This window comes from Peromyscus maniculatus, chromosome 6 (genome assembly GCF_049852395.1).
Source record: "Peromyscus maniculatus bairdii isolate BWxNUB_F1_BW_parent chromosome 6, HU_Pman_BW_mat_3.1, whole genome shotgun sequence".
NCBI lineage: Eukaryota > Metazoa > Chordata > Mammalia > Rodentia > Cricetidae > Peromyscus > Peromyscus maniculatus.
Genome location: NC_134857.1, coordinates 13,862,377 through 13,882,259, shown reverse-complemented (window position 1 = coordinate 13,882,259; position 19,883 = coordinate 13,862,377). Strand labels below are relative to the sequence as shown.

The window sequence follows — 19,883 nt, the reverse complement described above, 5'->3', positions numbered from 1 at the left end:
ATCCTGATAAGCAGCCATGTGTTACATTATATATGAGACATCTTTTGTTTGAGAAAAAGGGCTTCTTAAGGACACTGACTATAAACTTTGCTTCTAAGTTATAATTGGGATATACATGTTTCCTATGACATTTTCCTTACAAAATGTGCATTAATTTTGTATGATGTTCAGCATATAAAAACTTTAAATAAGTAGCTCTTGGTGTGATGCAACTTTCCTAGGTCATCTATGCAAAATAAATATTTATTATACACTAACGAGATCTTTTTATTATTTGATGATTATAAAGCTTCTGGTAGCACATTTTATTGACAAAGAAGAAAAACTAATAGTAGTGTTAAGATGTGTGTTTAACAGTAATATTAACAGATGAAATAAGTTTAATATATAATGTAACTATATATTTATCTAATCTGTTTGCTTATGCAGACCACTATAAGCTTTTACACCCGGGCCTAAAGTGAGCTGTGAACTTTGACATCTCAGTTAATGTTCCTCTGTAGAATTTTTTCAACGCAGATACACTTTAATAAGTAGCTCTCAGTGTCTGTAGAAAGAAAAACATCAGCTAGTGTTGAGATGTCACATGCATGTGCCCAAAAGGCCTTTGAGGACAGAGAACAGGAAAATAGAATATAGGCTATCTGGCCACATGTGTGCTCTATGCCTGCTCATCTTCATTCTGTTAAAAATTGACTTTTATTAACTTTTAATTGTGTTTATATGTCTGTGTCCATATGTGGGTGTGAGCATATGGAAACCAGAGACATGGAGTCTTTGTCGAGCTGGAGTCACCGGCAGTTGAGAAGCACCTGGCACGTGCATGCTGGGGAGCAAACGCAGGTCTTCTGCAAGAACAGTAAAGGTTCTCAACCACTGAGTCAGTTCTTCAGCCCCATCTTGAATTGACTGTGAACTTCTGCAGTCGTCCTCCAAACTTGCAGCCACACTCTATTTGAAATGGTACTGAAGATCCCAAATGGCTTTCTTAGGTCATCTCTATAAATATGTGCTACATAGAAATTAAAATCTAGAAATTAAAGATATTCTTATCCATTTAGAATGACAATAAGCCCAATGAATGTTACTATAAATGTATATTTTATAAAAAAGTCTTTTTTAAAGTATGCATAAGGGAAATAGCACACATTTTTTTGCAAATCTATATAGTGTCTGGCATAATAAAAGAAAGCTGGGTTCTCATATCTGATTCTACATCCAATCTGTTACAATATGGTCAAGCAATACGAACAAAATTCAGTCTCACACGAAGTACATGTAGTTAGATAAGGACAATAATTTGCATAGCCTTTGCAGATAATTTTGAATATTATTCTTTGATACAACACCAAGCCTTAACAATGGGTTCTTAAAGATTAACAACAATGTGGGCTCTTAACTCATATCAGTTGACTGTGTTCCACCCCGCACACTGTTCTAAGCCATTGTCTTACCTTACGTTATGAATGGGTTATTCACCCACTTGTATATATTTAGTGATGGTCATTTGGAAAATATTATGCAAACTTCCAAATGTTGATAAGCTTCATTATGCAATAGAAACCTTTTTTAAAAAAAAAAGAATTACATTTGTTAATATCACAAATCACATCAGAAAAACCTCCATGCATTGGGAGACTGTCAAACACAGTGACAGATGCAAGTTTTCCAAAATTCTAAATTTGCTTGAAAGCTCAAACTTTTATCCTTGGCAGCAGGTGCTGTCAGTTGTTCTCCCTTAAGTGAGAGCACACGTCTTTTCACTTGAGTTAAAATGTCTGCCAAATTCCAAGTCTGATAATCATGGTCTGTATGTCGTCCCTCCAAGTCAAACACAATGTTCCATGGAGAGCCTGGCTATGTCGACCACCACATGTAAACAAGGGCACAAGCATTTTCCATCCATCACGTCGTATTATGCAGAAGCCCCCATGCTACTCCACCTACCACAATGATGATGATGAAGACTTATCACTAGTCATTTTCTGGGGGCAGAGTGGCTAGTGCTGATACAGACCCTCAACAACTGTAGAGCAGCTATCACTGCTATGATCTCCAGAATTTAAAAAGCCCCGCTAGTGTCTGCAATACAAATACAAATGTCACACATGTGAAGTGGAGAAGCGTCTAGGATGGCGTGGCCATCTGCAGGCCACGCTTTGAGAACTGCTCTATTAATTCATGGCATCCTTGATAGCATCGCAGCTTGTGCTCCCTCATCTTTCTTCAGAACAGTCGCAATGATTATATTCTGTGAAAGTGTTTCCACCATGTGCTTGCTTAGTAATCCTTGAAGCATTAGTAATTTTTTCATGAAATTAAAAATTCTGTCACTAATGAGCAACCCCCTAATCGACTCCTACTTTCTCTGATGATTAATCTGTTGTTTTCATCGAGCAAATTTCCATGGTAGATTTTTAACAAAATTCTCCAACTCCCACCCAGCCTTTTTTGATTACTCGCCTTATCTGGGTTTTCTGATTTCCTTCCTTAAATGTGACCATTTGAAAGCAAATCTCACTTTGGTCCCAAGACATGAAGAATTCAAGTTAATACTGACTGGGGAATTTCCTCCCTGACACCTAGTTTTCATAATACCAGAAAATGCTGTGAAGGATACTGAGAGAAAAAAGTCTTCAGCAGTCTTAACCAGCTGTGACCCCTATGAAGTACAATATGAATGGCAAGGTATGGTAAGGTGTGACAAGGCAAAACCGTGGTTGTTATAGTGGCAGGAATGTTATTGAAGTAGCTAAACACTCTGATTGGATTTAAGGCCCACACGAAAGGAGAAAACATGTGCCTGGCACTGTAAGCCTGGCCAAGAAATCATGGTTGAGGAATTCACAAGACCCAGCATGAACCTGCTACTGCTATTTCTGTTGACTGGACATAATATCAAACTGTCCTCTTAGTGTGTATCTGTACCTGTAGATTAGTGGGGCTCTTAGACGTCATCTGAGAAGTTCCTCTGTGCAGTGGATGGCAGGTCTAGCAGAAACGCACAACTGGTCAAAGTGCAGCGAGTATTCAGCTACAAGTGAAGAATCTGTGTCATGTGACCTCAAGGCTTGGAGAGCATTGTGGAAGACAGGAGAAAGACTGGAAGATCTAGAGGTTAGGGAAGACTAGAGTGGGTAGAACAGTGTCTTCTGGACACAAGACTGCTGTATTCATGAGCTCAGAGCAGCTGTGGTAGTCCACACAAGATCTGTACAAGATTAAGCCAGTTAACTTTCTAGCATGGGAAGAGGAGGGGCTCATGAGCTCCACTCCTAACTGAAGGACTAGTGACAGTTAGTGGCTTCTTGGGGAAGGAGAATCCATTTTCTTTCAAAGCGTACCTCCTAGTAGGTCCCCCACACTCCAGCAGATAGACTATATGAGCCATATAGACTGGACTCTGTGGGTTATTTAAAAGACGAGGAGCAGAGAGATAGGGACGATCACACAGGAATTGATAGAAAGAGCATGGGTATGGTGGTTTGAATGAAATGTCCCCCCGCAGTCTTGGACATTTGAGTACTTGATCTTCAGTAGGTGACACTGTTTAGGTAGTTTAGGAGTGTGGCCTTGCTGGTGGGAATGTACTACTGTAGGCTGACTTTGAGGTTTCAGAAGCCACATGTCATTCCCAGCTTGCCCTCTTGGCTTCCTATTTGTGGCTCCAGATGTGAGTTCTCAGCTGTTCCTAGCACCTTGCTTCCCAATTCCACGCTTCCCACTCACACCTCTGGAGCTGTAAGCCCAAATAAATGTGTCCTTCTCTAAATTACCTTAGTCGTGGTGTTTTTATTACAGCAGAAGAAAAGTAACTATTACAAGAGATAGATATGATCAAAATACTTTGTATGAAATTTTCATACTTGATAGAAATGTTGTATTTTAATAAGTGAATCTCAATTCATACATATATCCTTCTGAGTTCTTTCTGCATCAGCCTCTTGTCTGACTGTAAAGTGCCTGCTACTGTAAATTCATTCTCCAGACCTTCTGTCATCATCACTGACTTGGTAAGCATCCCCAATTTAACCCTTTCAGATACAGTTTGCTAACTGATGATTCTATGGGGCAGAATTTACAAGTCCAGGAACACCTTCATTTAAGGGCTTGCTGCTTATTAGCTGATAGGATTTTCAAATAAAGTTGCACAGCATACATCGTTTTCATTTTATTCACAGAAGGGTGAATAAATATATCCAATAGACAAATATATTACTTACAAAGTAATGTATTATGGCACTTTATTTGGTGCAAGTCATAACAGGTTGAGACTTAACACATGGGACCCAAAAGGACAGGATGTCAAAACAAGAAATGCTATCATCTGTCAATACTAACACTGACGTTATAAATAAGAATATTAATAGTTTCTTATTGACAAAAGAATGGAGTATGCATTTCAAAAAGAAAACTATTAATATTCTTATTTATATTGTCAGTGTTAGTGGACTTCTAAAGTTGGAATCTCTCTGAGTAATAGTAATGTGACTTATAACAAAACATTGAAAGCATTAAACAGGAAAATTCATAGCCAGGGTTTGGGAATGTAATTTGGGAGTAGAGTACTAGCTTAGCATGCAAAGACCCTGAGTTCAATCTCTGTCCCCAAAGTCTGTATTCAATTCTATTTTCACTTTCAATTTGCAGGATAGCATATCACCTAGAAGTCTACCTGGGGTTTTAATTATATAAACAAATATAGTGTCCATTATGGTACAAATTAATTAATTCTTGTAAGTAATGAGAAGACCCACAGATAATCATCAGAAGTCCTAATATTTCATAAAATGCCCATAGTCCCTTGTAGAAATGTACAAAAGGCTTGATAGTGGATAAAATATTGGTATATGAGTGTAGTTTGTCCACAAATTTAAAAACTCAGGATGTTATTATGAGCAATTTTAGCATTTGATAATATAAAAATGATTTCATTTTCTCTATCAAAAAAAATCTTTCTAATTCTCACATTCTAAAATAAAAATCCCTCTAATTATAATATTCTAAGAGAAATAAATATCCCATGTTATGATCCAGTAAAATTATGTAGTGGAATCCAATATCATTTATTCCAGTTCATTTAAAAGAGCCTTGCATAATTTGCTATTTGAAGACAGTGTGAAAAGCAATAGAACTCAAGCAGACATTTAGTGTTCCCATACAATGAGGCCACTCAAAATGCCACTTGAAGTATGTATTTACCCTTCTGGCTCTTTTCCTCAGAACCTATGCAGTGTCTGGAACATGGTTTACACCCAATAATTGTTGCTGAATGAATCATAAGTCATTTCTTGTAGGTTAGAACAGAGGGGAATTTATTAATTGTACTTTTCAAAGCCATCATTCTAAACTACTTCCCACCCAAGTTACACAGAGAATAGAAAAAGCATGAACAACTAGGCACTCTGTTCTTGACCCACCGCCACCACAACCCTACCCCCCTCCCCCTCACCGTCATACCGACAGATGTACAGGGCCTTGCACAGACGTCTTAGGTTTCTGAATCTTGATTGCTTTTCTACAAGAGTTGATAGTTGATATTTATATCACAGACCCTGAAGTAAAGATAATAGGGCTAACAGTGCATTATTTTTAAGGGAAAATGTCAAGAACAAAAAAAATGAAAATGTCAAAAGATATACTGTATTACTTAAAGACTATTCTGTTGGCAGAACTGGCTAGGTGATTTACAAAAGGCCTTTACTGGACAGTCTTTGGATTACAATGTAGATGAAAAATAAATGGGAATCCATTTCCTGTTTATTCTCTCTAGACATTTGACAGATGGAGGAAAAAATGAGAAGAAACAATTATAGCCTACAAGATTGTAAGCTTCTTTTCCCGTTTTCCAGATTGTGAAAAATAATTTTTGAGGGGAATGTTTTCAAAGGCCCTACTTCATCTCTACTTTTGTATACTATTAATAACACTGGCTGACTGTCAACCCTGGTCACATGTGCTTAAAGACAGGGCAGCGTGAGAGCGTGTGAACTTGACATTCAACTGGAGTATAGCTTTTAAAAAGTGGCCCTTTATATAATTAGATTACAATTGTGTAATCATTCTGGCAAGAATGAAGGCATTCTAAAGATTCACTTGTGGCCTTCCCTTTGGCTGGTAAACTGTTAGAACATGGACCAGAGAAATTGAAACTTCTCCAGAGTCCCATGCTAGGAAAGGAAAAGGCTGGAGCCTTTGTGCCAGAGATGATTTCATGCAGATTTGACAATTTTGTCAGACCACCTTGCAAGGAAGAATGTAGCAGAGATGATAGGCAGGACACACCATGGCCAGGAATGCTTGATTATACATACTTGCTGTCCTCTGTTTAAACCTGAACCTCATGCCAGAACCATGAAGAAGGAAGGACTTGAGGGGGGGATTTCACGGACCCTCTCTGTTCCCTTTCCAGTATGACCACACTGAATAAATCCTTGTCAGCTTTCATTATTACTTACCTGTTTGATTGTTCTTTTGTGAGTGGGTGGGTGGCTTAAGCCCAATCATCAGGACTACTGGGGCCTAGTCTCTTGCCCTAACAACTTGGAAATAACACATATAGATCTCATTGGGGAAGCTCAGATTAGATTAGGGTCTCTGGCAACTCCTGCAGAAGTGCATTATTTAGCCACCTTATTAGCATTTTTATTGCATGAATATTCATTGTTTATGAACCATTCACAAAGTGCCCATGTACAAAAATGAATGGCAAGGGCATCTCTTCCTATAATGGAGGAGCTTTCAGTGGATAAAAAATAGTGAATAAGTAGAGTAGTCAGAGAAATGTATAGAAGAAAGTTCTCTGCTGTCAAGAAGCCATAGCCTAGCATACTTCTGAAGTTCCAGTAGAGAAGCATGTTTATTTTATGGTGGTGTAATGCATGTTCACTAAGAAAACTCATTAAGATGAAGAGGTACAAAAGACCTAAAGCTAGGAGACCTCCTCCAGGTTCCTATTTCTTGGACTTGGTGAGCAATTAAATCTTCTCTTGCATCCTTAGTCATCATTCTATTCTAAGCAAGCCAATCTCACAGTCAAAGTATAAGTAAATGTACTTACACAGAGAGCCTAGTTGTTCTTTGTAGTATGCTAATCCCTGCTCTATCCCCTCACTAAGCAGGCCCAGGTTGGAGGACAGCCTGGACCACCTCGTGAGACTGTATCTGAAATGTAGACCAGGACATGCAACATTTCATATGACTGTGCATTCCTCAGTGTTGTGACATTATAGCAATGTCAGTATTTATCTCATGGATTCTTGATAACGTCAAGAAATAAAGCATTGCTCATTTGAGAAAATAGCATAATTTAATTCTTCTACATGTAATTAGCTGTATAGTTAATTATAATTTTATGTGCAAAAACGTGAGAAATAATGTCCAAGTTACTTGAATTCTCCAAAACTGACTTTTTTTTTCCCCCAAGATGTGCTTTCACAAAGACCCGGAGAAGCAGCCATGTGTGAGTCCTGGCGGTGGCTTCCTGGGGAGTCAGTTAGGGTTCACTCTCAGGCTGCAAACACACGCTCCGCTCCACTCTGGAAGAGCCACGCTTTCTTTGACAGTGATCTACTGCAGCTTCCTTATTTCAAAAACCGAAGCCTTCATTTCTAATTTTATGCTCTGATACTTTATGAAATAGTTCCATTCCGGCCGTGTAAATTAAACTGGGTTCTGCCATTTTTTTCTGTCTGGATCACCGGTGGGAGATATTTAAACTGAGGGCCTAGACTCCCTAATTCTTATCAGCAAGTGGACGGCTTTAAGTTTGAGTTTTGCTTCTAGTTCTAATATGAAAACAAGTGACCAAAGGAAACCTATTTCTGTTTTGCGATTTCTCCATTTCAGCATTTGGTGGTTGCTTTTACATAGCTTTCCTTCCACCCCACCAGTGTCACTGAGACCAGTGGTCATGTTGAATGAGTCTCAAGGAATGGACTGTATGGAGCACTTACTGACTTATTTATAACTCTATTTCAGAGAAAACAGATTGTTGCATTATTGGGCATCTTTGAATAAACTGACTTCCCTGATTATACTACAAGAACAATACGAACTGAGCAAACAGCCTGTTTAAAAGGATTTGTGTTTTTTCACTGGCTGCTGGTAAATCAAGAAGAAAATGTATCACCCGTCTCCTGCAAAGATTCAGAAAGCCACGATGTGAACACTGGCCTAACCTCGTTCAGCTTTGTCACCGGGTCTCTCTTCCAAATCTTGCTCCCATAATTCAATTATTGTATGTTTGCTTTATGTTTTAGCTACAGCAAAATGCATATAACATAAAACTTACAGACTTCCCCAGTTGTAAATGTACAGTCGGGACTGTTAAGCACATTCATATGGCTGTGCAAAACACCCCTAGAACCCTTTTCTTCCTGAAACACCAAAGGCCTGTTCACCTGAAGCAGCAGCCTTCCGCTCCCTCCCTGTCTCACACTCAGGAAACACACTGTGCTTTCGATGCCTGTAAATTTGACCTCGTAGTTTCCTCACATGCCGTGATTTGACTCACCCTAGTGCTTATGGTACAGAACCCAATCTCCAACGCCATGCTATTGTGGTGCAGGACCTTTACATTTTTCTATCACACAGACTGCTTTTATAAACAGACTAATGTCCTTGTCATAGAGTAGTCGTGGGTCTGAAGAGATGGTTCAGCAGTTAAGAGCACATCTGCTTTCACAGTGAATTTAGTTTCCAGCACCCAAGTCAGGCAGTTCATGCCATTTGTACCTCCAGTTCCCTTTTCTCATGTGTGGAGGCGTCTGCAGTCTGCACTTATGCATGTACACTTATTCTCACCATACACACACACACATATACACACATGCACATACACACACATATATACTCACACACATACACACACAGAGGCACAAACACACATACACACACAAACACACACATTCACATATACACACACATACACATAGAGGCACAAACACACACACACACACAGGCACAAACACACACACAGGCACACATACACACACATACACACACACACACACACACACCATTTTTTATAATGAGTAATTCTCACTGACATGGTTTCTTGATGGAAGGATGGGTTTGGCTGCTGTGTTACAGCAAACAAATGCGCCCTCACTACATACAGCCACCTGATCATGTGCTTTACAGCCTCCAAAAACGAGAGGCAAATACACTTCTGCTGTTTACAAACTACACGGTGTGCAGAATTGTTCAAGCAGCACAAAGAAGACTGAGACAACAAGGAGACCACACAGTACTGGTCTCTGCTTATTTCTCAGCTTTCCGCCTTATCACAGCATGTGCTTCCTTTTGATTTTTCAAGCTGAAGAATGTGTGTGTGTGTGTGTGTGTGTGTGTGTGTGTGTGTGTGTGCGTGCACATCTGTGCATGTAGTATTATGGGTGTGTGTATTGTCTGTATATTTGTATGTATATGTTCCTGTATGTATATATGTGTTCATATGTATGTGTGTGTTTATATGTGAGTATGTGTGTATATTTGTATATGTATGTACATGTGTGCATATTTTGACATGTGTGTAGATGTGTATGTGCCCATATGTGTGTTTTTGTGTGTTTGTGTGTGCGCATGTGTGAATGTCTGTGTACGTGTGTGTTTGTTTGTGTATGTGTGTTTGTGTTTGTGTTTCTGTGTGTATACGTGTGTGTTTGTGTGTGTGTTTCTGTGTGTATACGTGTGTGTTTGTGTGTGTGCCGCATCTCTTATCCTCTCATCTAGCAGTGGATGTTTGAATGTTTGAACCCCTTGGTAATTGAGAATAAACATGTGATATAGTTCTTCCAGACACTTTTTTTAATTCTTTGGATATTACTCTAGATTTATTTCTGTGGCTGTGATAAAATATAAGACAAAAGGCAATTTTTAAGGAAAGTGTCTATTTGACTTAGATTTCCAGGTCACAGCCCACCATTTGGAGGAAGTAAAAACAGGAAGTCACGCAGCTGGTTGCAGCACATTCACAATTCACAAGAGAAAAGAGGCAATAAATGCATCCTTGCTTGCTCGCCTTCTCCTCTCTTCCACAGTTCAGGGCTCCCTGCCTACACAGGGATGCTGCTCACAGGAGCTGGGTCTTCCAATGTCAATTAACAAGCAAGAAAATCCATGACAAACAAGTCCACAGGCCAAGGCATTATAAGCAATCTCTCACTGAGGCCCTTTTCTCAGGTTAATCTCGGTTGTGTCGAGGTAAGAATTAAAACCAACTATCACAGGCATACATCCACAAAGACAAAGAGTTGGACCCTCTAGTAATCCTAGTTTTAGTTTAAGAGCTGGTGTTTCCTATGGTGGCTGCATCATTTGACATTTTCACAAACAGCACATACAGATTCCAGTCTCCCCACATCCTTGCCAACACTTGTTGTTGTCTGTCTGTCTGTCTGTCTGCCTGTCTGCCTGCCTGTCCTGATGGCAGCTAGTCTATATTTTGGATTACCTCATTGTGATCTTGTTTCCTCAAGAGTGGTAATGTAAAGCATCTTTGCTATCAGTAGCCAGTGCTCAGTCCTGCTTGGTGTGTTCACATGCTGTGCCACCACCTCCAGAGCTTGTCACCCTGAGGTGCAGTCTATTGCATGTGAACACATCAAGTCAGGTACCACATTAGAATTTTGCTTTGTAAGCATTTCCTCCTACTCTTCCACTGCTGCCTTCTCAGCCTTTGCATGCACAAAAATTTTAATACTTATCCCATACAATTGATGTATGGGTTGTTTTGTTTGTTTCCTTGATTTATTTTTACTTTGAGTTAACCTGAACCATGTTCTAGGAGAGAATATTGCTATGCCCACCCTCTCTTCAATCTTAGGTATCTCCTTATTCTCTATGATATCTTAAACCCTGCCTTGTAATGGACCCTTCTTATTATTCTTTGAATATAAACGTGTGGACACATCTGAACAGAGGTCTATAAAGGCAACAATTGAACACACATCACACTTTTCATTTTACAGCAGTGCATTGATTGGCCCTTGCTCCTTTCTTTTCAAAGGCAGCTACATGACAAATACCTTGGAGGAAAGACAAGTCAGCTTGCAGCCTTAAAACTTGAAAATGGAGTTTCCATATACAGCAGGCAGGCGGTGGCAGCTGAACATGGTGGGACGTGATGGCTTCTCATCACCAGTGAAACTAAGTCAAGAGGGTTGATGTCTAGAAAGATCATTTCAAAAAAAAAAAAGCATCCATATTTAAGACAACAAGACTTCTCTCCTGGATCTTAGCACTCCAGTCCCACTGTGCTACCTACTCTATGTGAAGAAATCATCGGGCACTGCCATCCAGGACAATGGCCCAGCAGCTCCATGAAGTATAGAGCAATACTCTTGCTCATTGTTATGCAATGAGTACTTGCCTATCCTCTGCCTTTGATTCGGGAGGCTAGGGTCTCCCGCCAGCATCCACAGAACTTGGAAACTTAGGAAAACTTGGAACGTACAAGAAGAGAAAACTCTGAGACCCTCTGCAGTGTTGAAGAAAGTATTACAAGGAATTTTGTGACTATAATTGAAAATAATTTTGCCTAATCTACCACTTAGTGAGGAGTTTCTTGTTAGTGTCCTGACAGATGGTGTTCTAAATATCACCTAAACATTTCACTAAAAGAAAATCTTTCAAAGTCTGTTTCATAGGTGCTTGTGAAGTCCATTCTTCAGATGAACTGCCCTGTTTGCAATTCCCTGACACTGATTTTTGCTTTGCCTTGGATGGTATTATCTAGAATAATAATACTGCTTCCCACATCAAACATCTTGGATTTATTGAGTCTTAGAATAATACTATTTCATTATCTAAACATATTGACCTTTTTCTTTCCAGATCTTGTTTTCCAGACCAATTAGGCATTCCAGACATGTCCCAGTATGGTGATGATCTGTTCACATGCTCAGAGCTAGATGATTCAAAAGACTTACATGGCCAAGTAAAAATAGTACTTGCCATATGGAAATAATACCTTCTATTGATTCAGCATAAGGTTTTATATATGTTTGTGTTTATATTGTTGTATCACATTAAAGTGCAGTCAGTTAAAATATCCAAACTTTTTCTACTTGAGCAAACTCAAGCTATGACTCAATTCATAGGCGCAATTTGTTAAAACCATAACATAATCTTCTCATTGAACTACCCCCAATCACTTGGGGGTTTGCTTCTATCAGCAGTGGTATTGGTTCATGCTTGTATAATATTTATGCCATATGAATATTCTATAGCCACCCATTCAATTTTTTAATATTAGTCATCAACAGAAATGGCTATAGAAATGGCTAAGGCAGGCCATGAGCTTGATATGCCTTCCTTTGTGATGATTTGGCTCACACTTTGACTGGTTATCATCTACTAAATGATGTAATTCGCCAACATTAATGTCACCATATTTCCCACCGGATACTGTGCTCTGCTTGGATGAAAACAGTTCATATTCCTGACATTCTCTAGCGCCTCCAATTATTTCTTTTTAAAGATGTCAGCACCTTATTGGGACAGTAAATCAGGTTTGTCTCAGGAGCGTAAATCAATAAGCCCTCTGAGACATGGTAGCAAAGGTCCTCATTCACAGAGCAAGGAAAAAGCCTTGGCTTCTGATGGAGAAGCAAGCCCCTTTCCAAGGAAAGGGTGAGGCTGCCCTCTCTTCACTCGGGAAACATATCAAAGGTTCTCATGACCATCAACAGGGAACATGAAATGCTCTCCAACATGGAGCAAGCCACATGTTCAACACACTCAGATGGTGAAGAAATGTTCCACAAAGAGGGAAAAATATCAGTGAGGGTGGGGCAGGAACTTTTGGCAGGAATTTTCCAAAATTAAGGGGTAAAAGCCAGAAAGAGCATGTCTAAGAAGCCTGAGTATTTTATACATAAAAGCAAAATATAACAATAACAAAATAACACTATTCTAAAAAGTTCAATAAGGAAAATAAGAGAAATGAAAGTCATAGATTAGAAATAAAGAAATGCTTTATTTACAAAAGTTATCATAATCCATGTAGAGAATCCTAAAGTATCTTTGGAAAAGCTTTTAGAGGTAATTCTCCTCAGAAGTGCATGGCAGAGTACAAGATCAATGTCCAATGTTGTCAGTTACATTTCCCCACGTCAGCAATGAGCAGAGAGAAATCAAACTTTCCCTCATGGAAATAGAAAACATCAAGTACTCTTGGGGCAGATCTAACACGTCCATGCAAGATTTCTCATGCTAGAAATTCTAAGACATCAACAAGAGAAATGAAGCCTAAATTGTGGAGAAATCTATTTACTGATCACATGATGCATATTGTTAGAATATCAAAACTCCCTAATTTTGTGTGAAGATTTAAAAATCTCAGTGGACAATTTTAGCAACTAATATACCATTTTTTTTTTAGAAAAAGTAAAGTATTTCAAAGCTCTAAGCAATAATGAGGGGGAAATGAAGTTTAGAGGGAAAAAACCTGCAGATCCAAAAGCGCAGATAAATGTCAAATACCTTTGCCTTATACCATACACAAACTTTGGCTTAAGACTGTGGCTGTGGGGTAGAGTGCCTACCTAGGTACAGGGCCCTAGTTTTAATTCCTAGCACTGAAATTTTACACACACACACACACACACATACACACACACACACACACACACACACACACACACACACACACATATAATTAAAATAAAATAATAAAAAGTAAGCCAGGCATGGTGGGCACCCCTTAACCCCAGCACTCAGGAGGCAGAGACAGGTGCATCTCTGTGAGTTCGAGGCCAGCCTGGTCTACACAATGAGTTCTGAGATAGGCAGGAGTGCAAACAGTGAGACCATTTTTCAAAACAAAACTGAGTTGGTGAAAACAAACCCATGTCAAACAATAGTGGGATGTACTTGTGACGCCAGATTGGTTGACGGTGCAAGCCTAGAGGCTTCATCTCTAGCCTCGTCACTCAGAGGGCAGGAGGAGCGCAAGCTCAAGGTTGGTAGTATCTGGTACCACTGTGGGAACACAGAGGGCTATAGTCCCCCCTTGGCAAGAGAAAAGAAGCATACGCTCGCCACAGGACCCACCATTCTCGTCTCAGGTGTTTTCCTAAGAGAAATGAAACTTAAAGCCATTTTATTCATAATGAAAACCAACAGAAACCCATCGGTTCTTAAATGAGTAATGTGACTGTGGGATGCTCTGATCATTTAAAAGATCAAAGAAGGAGAGCACACTTACCCGTGCACCTGTGGATACAAAAGCGTCACAATGCGGCTGCTGTACAAAGCATAACCAAGCTCAATGGTGGAGTGCTGAGCACGGACCAGGCCCTGGCTTCACACCCCAGCCTTGAAGAAACAAAATGTATCTACTATATGGTTCCATTTTTATAAAATTCTCCAGAAAGCTGGGTAAAGGTACTTAAAATTTAATCTAGAGAAAAAGACATAGGCAAGCAGAATAAAATATACTCACTGTTCTTGTGAATCAAAGCTAAAGTCAGGGGATAGATAACTGAAAGCTAGAGAGAAAACACACATTCATATATAGTAAGAATAAAAGAAAATAAATTGCAGAGATGATAAAACTTGATTGGTAAATACAGTTAGCTCTCCTTATCCCTTGATCCATGTCTGTTAATTTAACCAATTACAAATAGAAAACCATCCAGGGGCAGTGAACACATCTGCAATGAACATGCTGATGTTTTGCTTTGCCACTGTTCCCTACACGATGCAGTGCAGCAGCTGTTTACATAGCAATGACATTTCAGTGTGCATGACAGGTAATCTAGACATGATTTAAAGTGACAGAGATGTGCATACATTGCCTGCCGATTCCACAGCATCTTACACGAGGCATTTGAGCACCACAGGCTTTGGAATCAGCAGGGGTCCTGGAACCAATGGCCCATAGATAATAAGAGGTGATTTTTAAAAAGGAAAATTGAGCAAATTGAACACCCAGACAGCAAAATTAATAACTATGACTAAAATGAGTTTAAGGAGAATAATAAAACTTAAATCTATGACAGCTCAACTTTAATTTTTAAAAAATATAACTTCCTTAATCTTTAGCTTCAATATCTTGTTTGTTTTTATGACTTTTATGAATCACCATTAATTCTTTACTACAAAAGGTCAAAGAACAGAGTGTTCTTACTCTTCTCGAACTTACATACAATGATAAATGTCAGGGAAACACTGAAGCGACCCTAGACCATCTCCTTCAGTTAATTCCCTTGTGAAAATAATTTAGTCCACACAAAAGGACAAGGAAACTAGGTATGTATTGTTTTGGAAATCAGTAACTTACTCTTGCAGATAACAGAGAACTGAATTGTTATTATTGATATTAAGTAGGAAGACTACAAAGTAGGTTCAGATGTGAGCCCTGAGAAGGAGAAGTGCCTTAAATTTGGATGTGCACTTAGATCTGCTGCGGCACTTACCTGTAGGACTTGGTAAGCACAGGTTCCGGAGGTTCTACACCTGAGAGGAAGGAATCAAGGTTGTGGTTCTAATGACCTTTTCAGTGCTGCCATAGATCATTCTCTGGGCTGTGAGGCACAGCTGTGCATACCTGCTCAGATAAGCGTGTGTGTGTGTGTGTGTGTGTGTGTGTGTGTGTGTGTGTGTGTGTACACATATGCTTTTGTGTACAACTTTAAAACATGAGAACTAACAAGGAATTAGTGAAATTATTTTTAAAAGGTGAGAGGCCCAGCCCGATGGCGACATCTATAATACAACCACATCTACAAACAGCTCATGTACCTAAGGCTCAGAGATCACTGCAGAAGAGGAGCTGGGAAGACGTTAAGAGCCAGAGGATCAGGGAGTTTGCTATAGGACTGTGTCAGGAGCTACACCCATGAAGTCTTACCCATGTGACTTATGAGCTGACACCAGTAGACATACAAAGGGTGACATCAGTCGGCATACCGAAGCGGACAGCAGAGAAGACCGAGACCTCAACCCCATGCAGAGAACTGTAGGCAATGAAGGAATGTTAGGAGCTGGAGAAATAGTCTTCTCCAGGGAAGAGCACACCAGTTGGTTCCCCAGTACCAAATGGTCAGCCCTGAAAACATGTACAGGTAACATTATACAGACTGAGCCAGTTATATTTAGCAAATATGTATGTATATGCATATATATTTATGTATGTGCATGTAACCGCAATTGATGAAAACAGGCCAAGGTATATGGGAGACTTTGGATGGAATAAAAGGAAAGGAGAAATTATATAATTATAGTAAATTAACAATAAAAGAAAAAATTTTAAAACTTGTACCCAATTCATCTTAAAAAACATGAAAGGTTAAAATGTTGCTGAGACCATGTCTAAGGTCTCAGGAATGTCTAAGGAAGAGAAATATCACATTTTTGGATAAGAAAACACTATACCAAAATCTAGTTTCACAGTAATGAAAATGATCAAATAATGTTTGGGTTTTCTTTGTTTTGGTCAGGGGTTTGCTTGTTTTTCTCTTGTGCTTGCTTATGTTTGTTCTGAGACAGGATCTCTCGACACAGCCCAGCACAGCCCTCAGCTCACACTGTTCCTGCCTCCTCTCCATCCCGGGTTCAAGTCATGTTCTTCAATGTAAGGAGACAAAGACTGTAAACTTCATTAGGAAAATTAAGTTTGTCATATTAACCAACACATTTCTTCGCAGAGCAGACACGATCGAGCTCTTTCCCTTCCAGAAACTGAAGAGGATTTTTTTTCAGCCTCAGGATTCTTTAGTACAGTTTCCATCACAGTAAACAGCAGAGCACATCAGGCATGGAAACGTCACACCCACGCCAGATGTGCACGTGCTATGAACTCAGTGTACAACAGTGAAGCAGGACAAACCCTTTGCCAACTGAACCAGGAAGCCAAGGACAAGGCTGAGGCAGACCTACACTCTGACTCCACTGTTACACAGAGAACTCTACAATCAAGGTGTATGTGCATTAAATGACGTAGATTTTAAGACAGAGCTAAATGTTAAGGCATCCACAAACAGAAATCAGAAAAAGCACCAGGATATGGAGGTTACAAACTACTTTAAAAAAAAAAAAAAAAAGAGCTTCTACCTACACAATCCTTTATGTTACATGATCCTCTGCCCTAAACATGAGCCTGTCACAAAGCGAGCTCCAGGAACCTGCTGCTCTCACCAGCTCCATTCTTCCCTCCGAAACTCAGACTTCCTGTAATTCCCTCTGACAGGAAGAACGGGCTTCTTAGCATCCCTATCAGCATACCTAAATCCGAGTCAGTTCCTCTGTGCTGAGAACCAGACTAATCAGTGCAGAGGCCGCTTTCTGATTACAATTACACTTTCCTCACTGTAGCCCTGGGGAGATTGTCCATTTTGATCATAGTCAGCTTTCCGCCTCTCCAAATAGAGTCAAATGATAAATGATTAGACGTTTTAGAGGACAAATCATCATTCCCTCAACAAGTTGCACACAACCTAAAATAGATCTTTAAAAGGACATGTCATTTGGAGAAGCATCAATAAATTAATAAAAGTGTGGGAACCAAGGCCTTACAACCACCACTAACATTTGCCTGCCAAATATCTAACAGGAACACATAGTGAAAGCTGTAATTACTATGAGAGAGTCGAAAATAATGGGTGGCCAGATGTAACCTCTCTTCCAACCTTTCTAAATGTCCCCTTGTGGCTTCACCTTCATGAGGGAGACTGGGTCTGGATCCTCTTTAGAAGGCGCTCTTTCAAGTGGGAATCACATGGTTCAGAGAGGGTGAGGCTGTAGTTAAAATAGCATAGTCCAGTCTAACAATAGACATCCACTATTTCCTCAGAAACACAGAAGGCTCATAATTAGAAGAAGTGATTTCTAAAAATCAGAATAGTTTCCATGCTGTCTCCTCTACGTGATCTCTCAGCTTACCCACACCAAAAACCATTCTTTTCTCTAAATTTTTTTATTTATAATATTTTTATATTTTACATACCAACCACAGATTCCCCGTCTCCTCCCTCCTCCCTCTCCCCTCCCCAGTCTCCCCTCTGCCCGACCCATCCCTCATCCCCTCCTCCAAAAGGGTAAGGCCTCCAATGTCTCCCTCTATCGAGGTATCTCTTTCATTGCTCTTCCACTTCATCCCTCCCCCAGCTCAACCATCCGTTCCCCTCACAGCTACAGAGAAGCTAGGAACAAGGAGGGATGCACTGATCACCTTGGGGAGGTAGGGGGGGGAGCCATTCTTAAGACATCCTATCACTCGTCCCTCACTCTGTTTAACTTTTCCCTCACTGCTCCCTCTCACAGCCTTCATCTTCAACCTCATCCTTTTTTTTCTTTTTTCTTTTTTTCTTTTTTCTTTTTTTTTGTCAAAAAGCATTTGTCTCTCAGAGCAAGATTCTTAGTTTAGCAGAAACAGGAAACTGCACCATAGGCTAGCAATACACACTCATTAGAGAACGTGCTTTCACATCTGGAGATGAATGCTGTACACGTGTCGATGGAGGAATGAAATAGTTGGGACTCAGGAAAAAAAAAAAAAAAAACTCTGGTCAGTTAGAGACCGAGTCCTTGGACAGAACTGTGGTGCTGTTACTTGGACTTGCATTTGAGGACTTTCAGAACAGAGGATAGCAAACGTGCTATCGAGACTCGCCATTATCTGAGCTGGTAGAGCATTAGCAGTTGGTGTGTGTTAGGAGCTTCACCTTGCATCAAGTGAGCCCCTGTGAGAATTCTTAAGTATCCTACATTTTATTAAGGTCTCACAAAACAAATGTTCCTATTCTTTGGGAAATGAATATCCATTTTCACAAATCATTACTTGTGGAGTACAGCTCATTCTCAGTAACTGGGACCCCACTGATTGAGAAGCCATCGCAGAAGAGGAAGTAAGGTGTGCAGCATCATAGATCTGTGGCTATCAGTGGATTAGGGTTTCCTTAACCTCTCTGCTTTCTGTTTGCATTTAAAGTGGAATAGAATGAGTCACCTCGTCATATGTAACAACCATCATCATGGCCTACAAAGAGGGGAGTTATTTCTCTTTGACCCTTTTAGAAGCAATGTTTCTGGGAATGAGACCATTTTAGTCTGTGAATTTTTCAACTTCAAGTTCATGATTCGCCAAAAAGAATCTCATGAATTCTCTAAAGTTGGTGATCTATGTTACCATGCATTTTTAAGGCAATGGTTTATAGCTCTGAGTACTGCTCAAAATGAAAGTAAACTGTTTACTTCAATAATGAACCAGTTCCAATTAATGGCCTTCAGCCTTTGGGCAGTCTTAGAACATTCTTTGGTAATCTCCTGTTGGCCCCATAACCTCTGAGTTCCCACGTCTCTAAGTGTAGCAGAAGCTGCTTTTGAAACCTTCACGAATGGAGGGCTCCCTGTTCCTGACGATGGGTGTGAACTGCTTGTGCTACTGTCGCCTTAGAGCTGGGGCGGAGGCGAGGAAGGGGAAATCCTGCAGTTTATCTCTGGCCTGCTCATCTCCGTTTGGATTGAAATGCTGAAACTCTAGGACAGCCAGCAGCTCAAGGGACTATGCCCGCTTACCAGTGAGTCAGGCCTTGTGACTGCACTGAAGAGAAAAGGAAGGCCAAGCGAGAAGGTCCGGTACCTGGAGAGGCAAGGCCAAGACCAGCCTCCTCAAAAGAGATATAGGGCTGCCCCCACGGCACCACACCTCCCCATGAGTCCGTCCCCCAGTTACAGCTCCTTTTATCCAAACACTAAAGTTGCCATCCCAGAGGACATGTCATGAAAACAGAAGGGGACACAGGGACAGGAAAGAACAGAGCGGTAAGGACATGCGCAGTGTACGACATATGCAAGAAGGCATGCCGTAAATGACCCATGACTATTGCCTGCCACACCGCCATAAGCAAATCAAAGAGCACCATGTTGTATGTACA

At 40.2% G+C, this 19,883-nt stretch overlaps 1 protein-coding gene across 2 annotated transcripts in view; it reads left to right on the top strand.

Moving 5' to 3' along the window:
* Spata16 (spermatogenesis associated 16) overlaps nucleotides 1–19,883 on the top strand; it is a 286,709-nt gene that overhangs the window by 96,289 nt on the left and 170,537 nt on the right. The window lies entirely within an intron of this gene.